This window comes from Scleropages formosus, chromosome 19 (genome assembly GCF_900964775.1).
Source record: "Scleropages formosus chromosome 19, fSclFor1.1, whole genome shotgun sequence".
Lineage (NCBI taxonomy): Eukaryota > Metazoa > Chordata > Actinopteri > Osteoglossiformes > Osteoglossidae > Scleropages > Scleropages formosus.
The window spans coordinates 12852637-12863494 of NC_041824.1; the positions used below are offsets into that span (position 1 = coordinate 12852637).

The 10858-nt window shown below is 41.8% G+C and overlaps 1 pseudogene; it reads right to left on the reverse strand.

The window, feature by feature from the left end:
* Positions 1 to 4622: 4622 nt before the first annotated feature.
* Positions 4623 to 10436, reverse strand: LOC108939108 (uncharacterized; annotated as a pseudogene).
* Positions 10437 to 10858: the final 422 nt, after the last annotated feature.

The window sequence follows — 10858 nt, forward strand, 5'->3', positions numbered from 1 at the left end:
CAGTGCAATTTATTACAATTCATCATAGAGTCACTGGGCCTTGAGTGTGACATGTGTTCCTGAAGAAGTGTGTCTGTACCTGGGGATCTGTCCATGATCAGCGCTGCATTTCACCTTTAACTGCAAGCATCCAACCACAGCACTGCCATGTTTAAATCTTTGTGAGTTTTATCATTAAATTATAAGGCTGTTGCATTCAAATGCACAGTGGGAGAAAGGTGTTTTTATTCTGGCTGCTAAACATCTCAAAAACTCAAACATGTCACAATGCATATCTGGTCATTCCTATTCAAGCCTCAGGATTTTCTGAAGTTTGCAAGAACAAAGTCCCTCTGGTGACTTCAGCCAGGGGCCTCCTGCTTCCAACCAGCGTCATTAATGTCCTTGACGAATGAAACGTTCACGCTGCCCCCTTTCACTGCTCCTTCTTCAGCAGGGTCCACACATACTGTCTAGTTAGCAGACTCACAAAGCACAACACTTTGCATTCTGAAAACTGATTTTTATGCCTTGCCCATTTGGTAGCATACTCTTTGAATATGCTATGCCTCATCTGATCGGCAGAAGAAATTCAAATCAAATCAGGTCCATGATAAACAACACAAATTGTGTTCACTCAGTCACATTCTTTGACTTATAGCATTTGCTGAGGTTACTATAGCAACAAAATTGTATTTTTAGATACTGTTGAAATTAGACACTTCACTGGAAGTACAAGCAAAACCTCTGTGTCCTGTAAAACAACAAAAATACAATATATGCTACAAAGCATTTGAGAGTTTAAGAATATCATTTCCCGCTAGTTGTTACCAGGGAAATGCTTGACTTTGTGCTTAAAAAATCAAGACAACATTTTCAGTTCATCTTCAGTGGATGTGGCAGAAAAACTAGATATTTTCACCACCAAGCACCAATAGAGCTGCTGGAGATCATGTAAATAGCACAAATTACCTCACCTAATTTAAATATTTCTTTACTTACACACACACATCGTCTGAAACCGCTTGTCCCATGTGGGGTCGTGGGTAGCCAGAGCCTAACCCAGCAACACAGGGTGTAAGGCTGGAGGGGGAGGGGACACACCCAGGACGGGATGCCAGTCCATCACAAGGCACCCCAAGTGGGACTTGAACCCCAGACCCACCAGAGAGCAGGATCCAGGCAAACCCACCGCATCCCTCTTTCTTTACTTATGTCATCCAAATATTTGCAAAGGTAGAAAAGCATAACGTTTCAGTATGTACAACAGTATGAACCCCAAGTCCCCTTATGATTTCTTCCTGTCAGACCAGTCATTGAAATGGAGCTGATGGGCAGAATGCTGGTTGTCTTATCCTTACGCTGAACACACTCATGTTCTGTACTCAGTGTACGTTTCAAGATGTTTTTTGAAGAAAAATCTGTAACTTTGCTTTCATTAGCTTTCATAATATCTATTCATTAATCAGCACAAGAAATGATCAAACTTCAAAATTATGAATTTCTTTGTTAGTATTTTGGTTAATGCTGTTCAGACTGTTCCAAATATATAGCAAAACAACATTTCTCCAAGGCAGTTTTTCTGCTGGTCCTGGGGGATACAATGCAGAGTGACTGTCTTTATTAATGGCCCATCATTTTCAAGACTCATTTGGAAAAAAACAATGTATGATTTCACTCATTTTTATGTTTGCTATGCTGGAAAACAATACACGACGATAAGTTGTCAATCACAACAGTACCAGCAAATAAAAACTCTTACTTGAGCTGTCTCAAGTGGAACAGACATATTCTTGAAATACTGATCATTGCTGAACACACACACATTTTCAGAACCGCTTGCCCCATACAGGGTCACAGGGAACCAGAGCCTACCCAGTAACACAGGGCGTAAGGCCAGAGGGGGAGGGGACACACCCAGGACGGGACGCCAGTCCATCGCAAGGCACCCCAAGCGGGACTCGAACCCCAGACCTACCGGAAAGCAGGACTGTGGTCCAACCCACTGCGCCACCGCGCCCCTCATTGCCGAACATTCCTCCCTAATTAACTTGGACTGAAGGACAGTATATGTCTACTCTTCTATTGTATATCTCATTTCTTTAGAACAATCTGTGTTTGAGAAGATCACACCCTGTGAAGCTCATTACCATCGAGTGGATTCAGAAACTATTCAGACCACTTCAGTTTTTTTCACATTTTTTATGTTGCAACCTTATGCTAAAATCGTTTAAATTATTTTCTCCCTCATCAATTTACAGTCTATACCCCATAATGAGAAAGCAAAAACAGGATTTTAGACATTTTTGCTCATTTATTAAAAATAAAAACTGAAATATGACATTGACATAGGTATTCATTACCCTTTGCTTTGACACTAGAAATTTAGCTTGGGTGCATCTAATTTGCCTTGATCATTTTTGAGATGTTTCTCCACCTTCTTTGGAGTCCACCAGTGATAAATTCAACTAACGGGACTTGATTTGGAGAGGTACACACTTTTCTATATAAGGTCCCACAGCTGACAGCGTGTATCAATGGGAAAGTGAAGCCATGAGGCCAAAGAACTGGCTGCAGAACTTAGGGATGGGATTGTATCAAGGTATTGATCTGGGGAAGGTTACAAAAAATTTCTGCAGCACAGAAGGTTCCCAAGAGCACAGTGGTGTCCATAATTCTAAAATGGAAGACGTTCAGAACTTTGAAGATCTAAAGCTTGGAGCCTCTTTTGGGACTGGACACTTGAAAAAGTGATCGAAAAGGTCAGGCAGAAAAAAATCATTTAAGCATTACTTCAACTCTCAGTGGGAATCAGGTAAGGTGATGGTGAACATGGACATAGTTGCTGTCTGTTGAGCTTGGTGTACTCAGATGGATTCACTGGTTTCTTTCCCTGTGGCCCATCAGTCAGAACCTGAGCTCTGTAGCTTCTTTTTAATCTCTGGTGGAGTCCCCTCAGCACTATTCCCAGTCAGCAGACCAAGAAGAATTATTCCTCACACGTATACCCAGGGGCTGGTTACAGCTGGTGTCTTTTCAGATATTGTTTTAGGAAATGTAGGACAATTTTTCAATTTCTTTCAATTAGCCCTTGGAGGAAAGGTAATGGAGATTAGTGAGGTCCATACACAGCTTTCTCTCTTGTGTATAAGGAATGAGAGGACTGCAGGTCTGATAGTTGAGATGTGAGAACACCCAACATCCATTCCTCCATGGTGTTTATGCCATGGGGTGCACTGTAAGTCAAGTCATTTTTCACTGTGTTCTCCAACAGAACATTGTTACAAGCCTCAGTCATATCTGCTGTTTTCATGTGCCACCTGCCTGAAGATGCTACTAGACAGAAATGTCTTAGAAATAGAGTTTGTGAAGCACAACTAGCCATACAATCAAAGTTATAAGACTTTCAATGACTTGACTGAAACCAATGGCATTTAACATGTATGACAAGAACACTTACTTGTAAAGTAAGGACTTTGTACAATTCCTGGAGGGGGAATCCCATAAGCATCATGGTGTAATGAACTTTGTGAGGCTCCAGTAAAAATATCCTTTCAAAAATTGTAGTAATTCTTGATAAAAGTGCTGGCTGACACCCTACTGCAGAATATGTGACCTTCAATGGGAAATAAGGGCAAAACAAGTGTGGGTTACAAGGCTCAAGATGTTGCAGAAGTACAAGAGAAATTAGAAAAAAGGCTTTTGCTCCAGAGCAGAATGGTGTCAAAGTACTTGTGATGTTCTCAGGCTTTTTTATAGTGGAAAAAGCAAAGCCACTCTTCCTTTCAGAGGCCTGCAGAGCTAAGTCACTATGTGCCACAGCTTTCTGGTATGTTCTGTCTGCTTTACAAAGGTTGGCCTGTGGGACATGTGTGGAGCTGTGCTCTGAGAGCAGTGAATGTGCTGCGATGCACTCCTCATAGCCTGCATACTCCCTTCCTACGCAAGGAACACACAAGGCATGTTTGACAGGTGCAAAGTGACGTTTCCCGCTCACAGCATTCTCAACTGTGGTTTTTATTAGCATCATAATCAGCGGCCCTGTTTACATCCTTTCACCACAACCATTTGCACAGCATTTCTCTCTTGCAAAACTTTCGTAAATCAGTGTAAACTATTGTGTTCAATCCATTTATGCGGGCCTTCATGGTTATGTTATCTTAAGAAGATGGGGAAAAATAAGTATATTCAAATTTGGTGTAATTACCTGTACATTACCATTATTCTTAACTATAACATAATCTGTAATTTCTCAGACAAGCTGACTTGAGATTTTTGTAGTACACACACTTTCTGAACCACTTATCCCATACAGGGTTGCAGGGAACTAGAGCCTAAACCGGCAACTCAGGGCGTAAGGCTGGAGGGGACACCCAGGACAGGACGCCAGTCCGTCACAAGGCACCCTACGCAGGGCTCGAACCCCAGACCCACAGGAGAGCAGGACCCGGCCCAACCCACTGCGCCACCCCACTCCTGGCTGATTTTTGTAGTACTCTTACTTTATTTTCATGGGAAGCTAGTTTACAACAATGTTAACTTTCATGTTAATGTATTCCTCTTAATACAGAAAGTTGCTTTTGATACACCTGGACACATCAGTTATGTAATCTGGGGTCAAAGTTTTTTTGGGTCTTTCATCATCAGGAACCCTCTCGAAGGCAATAGGCTCCAATGTGCCATTCTCTTGACAAAGAGGGCATGCTGGAGTCTCCACATTTCCCAAGCAGAACAAGTTGGGCTGGAGTCGTCTTGTAGTGTGGTGTTATGCTACTGCCAAGACCAGCCCTTGTCTTGGCTACCGTGCCCACTAGCGCACTGCCTGAGTCGTGACTCGGCTGCTTCCACAGACTCTGCCATCCTCCACTTGTGTCCTGTTCTGACTTCACTGACAGCCTGTGCTCTCTGTATTGCAGTAGCTCCCTCACATGGCTTATTTTGAACACATCATCCAAACTGCTGATGGGGAGCTTCAGCTTCTTTTTCTGAGTGTACAGGGCGATCTTACTCCGACTTTGAAGCAGATATGGCCATCTGCACAGGTACCAACTGATCTTCTTCTCAAAAAGCCTCAACAGTGGTGATCGAGACCTCCTAAACGAGGAAGGGCCTGAGGATCTGGGGAAGGATGCCATGATGATGTATCCAGGCCTTGAACTTCCCTGGCAGATCAAACTAATCCCCTGAAATTAGCCAGGCTTTCAGGTCCATGCTAGTTGCTCGGATGAACACTGGATCATTCAAGCTGCAGTCAAAGATCTTTCTCATGCTCTTCACAGGTTTCTGTGACTTATGGTATTGGTGTTCCCAATGTCCAGAAGCTTTCCACTCTTTAGCACCAGGGATCTTGACTTTGCAGGCTTGAATTTGATGTGTGCCCACCCAATATGTCCTTCCAAACCTTTGAGGTTTCATTGACTCCCTTGCAACTGCTGTCAGTCATGCCATCCATGAAGGCTCTGATGGGAGGTTGACATACCTCAGACTTGGTGAGAGGGTTTCTGTACTCAACCTTGGCTGACTTCAGTAGCATATTCATGGCGAGTACACAGTCACTGAAATGGTATACCCTGTCACAATATCCTTCTCAAGTTTGTGCCAGTCTGATTTTATGGCCCTAGTGGAGACTCACAGGCTAAAGTTGTAGTAGTCCAAAATGAGGTCTCTAATCTTCCTTGGGTCATGGTGTTGGTGCAGGAATTTCTCCACCAGCTTGTGGGGTATGGATCCATAGGCATTAGTGCAGTCCAGTCACAGCATTACCAGGTTCCCTCTTCTCCCTGGCCTCCCAGATCAGCTGGGTCGCCATGCCTGTGATGTACATCCTGGAACCTTGGGGATCCCTCCTTCTGGACAGCAGTATTGATATAGGTGTTACTGAGGAGATAGTCAGTCAAATGCCTGGCAGGTATGCTAAAGAAAATCTTTCAACACTGAGCAGTGCAATTATTCTGAGCTGGCTGTACTGGGTCAAGTTGAATAACTAAAAAGAAATTTCATTCATTCAGATGTCCATTTCATATGCAATGGACATAGATGACTGCAGTGGATGAAAGAACGGCAGTATGACTGCTCATTCAGGGCTAGTTAGATTTGTTTAGCAAAGAGAGGCTAAGTTCGGGGCGGGGGGGTGAATATGGAAGGAGACAGTGACTGACTGATAGGGTGTGGGTGTGATTGGGGGGCGGGAGGGTGGCCAGATTAGCATGCCTTTGAGACTCAGAATTACTGAGTTAAGATGGAAAATGTCAGCTAATCACCCTACAGATATGGAATTGGAAAAGCTTCAAGAAGAAATCTTGGATCAATCCAGAAAAGACATAATAATATTCAATGGTGGTTCACAGCTGATGAGCTGTGACTTGTGTGGGTTTTTATTCTGCGTAATGGTAATGCAGAGGTCTGATTCACAACTGAGCTAAGGGGTTACTATCAGCACTTGCAGTATGTGCATGCCTTTATATAAAATATATATTTCCCAAAGTGCAAGAGCAAGAAGAGCAGTGATATTAGATGAAATTTGTAGGGTTCAATGTTCCTTGTTATAAAATAGACCTCCTCACTTGTTATGGATGTGAGGCAGTCACAGGGCTCTCAGGATGTTATAACAGTCATAAAACTGGGTCACCTTTAGACACAATCGCTCTGACTTCAGGCTTGGCTTATTTTAATATTCTAGATTTATGCAGAACTGTGGCGCCTTAGATGAATGAGAGGGCTCAAATGATCCTCAAAAGGATTCTCAATGCAAGAACTTAGGATATTATGTGAGAAGGCACGAAGATCCAATCTGTTTGGAAATGCCACTAATGTATCAGGTAAAACTTATCACAATAACTGAACAATACTGTCAGGATTATTCCAGTGAAAATTATTTATATGGAAGCATTTAGAAGAACCTGGGAGAACATATTACTGTAAATATATTTTTCCATAACTTAATCGTATATGAAATTAAAGGTAAACAAAGGAATAAAGTGACTCAGTACATTTTTGGCAGATTATTTTATTCAGATCACATACACAGTATTCATGCAATAAAAATACTGTATCAATTAGTGACTTCAAGAACATTTCATCATAGATGCACAGGAAAATTTTCTCACTGTCTGCATTAGCTTCCCTGGAGAAATCTTTGTCATGTTTTGAAATCTGGCAAATTGATTTCAGTCTGCATGAAAATAAAGCATTTATACATAACTTTTATTTGGCCACAGGAGTGCAGCTATTTTGATATCTGACAGTCATTCTATAAAGCCTGTTCTGTGCATAATTAAATTTCTTCTAATAAAGAACCTGAGTGAACAATGAGGACAGACTTCAGTCTCTCAACTCTTGAGAACTGTCAGCAAAGGATGAATTGCTCAAACATTTATCTGGAAGCGGACCTATGACTTATACAGATGCCGTTTGGCTAACAATGGGCTTCCATTCCAATTACCTTATTACAAGTCGACTCCATTGTAAGTTGCGAACCCTGTTCATACTGCACTGCATAAACCATTAAGAAAACATGTCAGATCTGTAACTATTTACAGAGTGACACAATTGTTTTTTTGGCTCTGCACATCACCACAATGGATTTGAAAAGAAACAAGATGTCCTTTAAGTGTAGACTTTCAACTGTAATTCAAGGATTTTCTCAAACATTGCATGAACAGTATAGGAATTACAACCCTTTTTATACAAATCCCCCAGGTTTTGGGGCTCAAAATTAATTGGACAAATTAACAAAGTAACTTGTCATTTTTTTAAACTTGGTTGCAAATCCTTTGCAGTCAATGATTACCTGAAGTCTGGAACTCAGACATCACCAGACACTGGGTTTCTTCTGTGGTGATGCTTGACTTGGCCATCGCAGAACATTTCACTTCTTTGCCTTAAAGTCTTGGGTTGCTTTCATAGTATACTTTGGGTCATTGTCAATCTGCTCTGTGTCCAATGAGTTTCAAAGCATTTGGCTGAATCTGAGTGGATTGCTGCTCAAACATGCTGTACTCTGTTCTATTCTCAGGGTATACATCTTACCTACCATTTCCTCTGGATATTTTTCTTTACCAGCATGCCTGGCCCTATTAGGACATTTTTTAGTAAAATGAATTCAACTAAACCAAATAATACTAAGCAATGAACAACTACCCTGATTTATAATAAAAACTAAAACATCACACAGCTTGCCTTCAGAGGCTACGTACCTAAAAGGGCAAAAAATGTCCTATAAATTATATGAAAATGTCCAATTCAATAAGGTGGATTAGAATAAATATTTAAAACCCTACACCTAACATAACACACCACCAAACGCAACTCTTGCAAATGCCAAAAATAGAGGTTGTGGTATCTTGTAAGCAATAAAGGAGAGAATGTCTGTCATCAAGCTTTAAGTATGCATCTGTTTTGCACCTCCTTGAAAACTTGCAAAAAGGCTGATCCTAGGATATGCCAATAGGTGAAAGACTGTTGATGCCTGGGACCTTGCATTGATTCATCTTACCAAGCACTTTCGACAACTTAGACAAAGTGATGGAACTCTCAAAACTGCAAAGCACATCCTTGGGGAACTGCAATATTAATTTCTCGGAAAAGCTTCTTTCTGTTTCCGGGGCATTTCCCTAACTTCGCTAAAATTTTTATAAACGCAAGATGCAACCTCCAGCATTTGGGCACCATCAGTGAAGGACTTCACTTTGTTTAAAAAAAGAGGTGCACTTTTTATTCTCTACCCACTTGACTCTGGCACCAAACAGAAAGTCTATGGCCTGCCACTTAGGCAGCTGCCTCAAAAGCCTTTATCTCCATGGCCCTATTGAAATAAAAAAAAAAATCCCCAATTATTGCAGCAGCAATAAATTCCCTGGTGTTCCTCTACTAGCAAACTGATATCCTAACACATTGACACATCAGGTTGAATAGCTGGTGGTGAGGGTCTTAACTTTTGCCTTGCCCCTCCCAGCAACCAGCTATTGAAGAGTAAATATCCATGGGTTCCTGCCACAATGAATCTTTCTCATTAAGAAATGTCTCTGTACTCCTTTTCCAGAAGTACGTTCATGCTCAACTTTTAGCAGCCTCAGTCATCATGTGATGCGTAGGCTACTGGGCAGTTAAGAGGACCCTCTTAAAAAGAGCACAAAGCTAAAATTTAATCTGACTATAGGCATCCTGGCTGTTGCACCAGGTAATGCCTGGATCGGTGAGGTTGCATTTTATAAAACAGAAAGGCTAAAACTGAGAACAAAACTTTTCAAATGTTTAATACTAGCATTGTCTTTACCCTCCAGAAAGATGTTAAACTCCCCTCCTGTTAAGTGCCTGTTACACAATAAGGGACAAGCTCATCTAGCAATGCATGTGTCAAGTGTTATTTCTTATAATACAAGCATTCATTGATGTCTTTTCTGAAGCTGAGTTGAGTTCAGGGCTTCTGAAAGGTTACAGTTTGCAAGCCAGGGTCTGAGTCCAGAGGGGCGAGGTCATTGTTCAAAGAATGACGGTTGAGATCAGAAGTGGCGTGGCTCCAATGTGAAGATTGAGATCCGAGGAGTTGTGGCCGTGATCTGAAGAGCAGGGGTCAAGATCCAAGGCTCACATGACAATGAGCGAGGAGCAAGGTAAAGCACAAGAGAAGGCAAGGTTTCTCAATCAGATTCTGAGATTTACTGCAGGCAGGTCTCCTCTTAACAAGACCTTTAATTAGGTGCAGGTGTTTAGCATGTACCTGGGATTAATAATTACCTTCCTCTGTGGTTCTCTAGGGTATTTTCCTCAGGTCATGACAGCGTGACTTGACCTCTACCAGAATGTAGATGCACAGAACACGTGATATCCATCCAGAAAACCTGGCCAGGATAAACAGTGAAAGGCCATACCTTTTCAATGATGTGGTCCTCAAATAGAATCCCCACACATGTAGAGTGGATTCCACCTCCAAGCACAAAAGACGAGAGCCATGTTCCACTGGTCCCAGAGATGGACATCCTGCATAAAGCACAGGTTAAAGGCACAAAGCTTAAGCTGATTAAACACAGCAGTTTGTTTTAACATTATTCTTGAGCCCCCTGACATTCACTTAGAATTTTAAAAACAGCCATTCGGGTATGGTGTTAAAACAATAAAATGCATTAAGATAATAAAACCAGGATAAAAACCAGTCATTATCTGGTCCATTATCTCCTCCCCAGAGTACCGTATCCCGGTTGCCTCACACAAGTCCCCCTCAGGCAAATATGCCTCTGCATTTTGTGTTAATCTTCCTCCTTTATATGCGGAATACTGGCTGGGGGATGGAGGGAGATCTCCATAGGGCCCACAGAATCTTCATCTTGTCCACGGTGGAGTGTCACTCTTGGCCTTCACCTGAAGGAGACTCTGCCAACAAGAAGATGAGGTGCGCTGTACTGCTTTATCCACTACTTGGCCATAAGTTTCCAGGAGAGTGCACTCTTCTCCAGGTACATTGGGACCTAAAGACTTTTAAAATATAATAAAACCCCATTATACAACATAGAGTTTTGTTTATGTATATAAATATAGAAATTTCTTATATAACACACTACAAGGGGGTTTGAATAAAACCCTGTAAGTGGAGGACTACCTGTAGTCTGCCGCCTAATCTTTTAATTTAGAATACTGAGATTTATTGTGTCACGAGGGGTCAAAAGACTCCACAGCACTGTGCCACAGAAAGTTAAACCTTACAGTACCTGAAGCAGAGTTCCTTCTCTGAAGTATGCCACTTGTGTACTTCCCTTGCTTTCTTTCCCTCCTCCCGTCTTCCTTTTGCACACACCAGTCCTTCACTGGGGAGGGACAACTTCATTTCACAGGTCAATTAATTTTAATTATCACATGTCAGATTCATCTAGTTTAAAATACACGT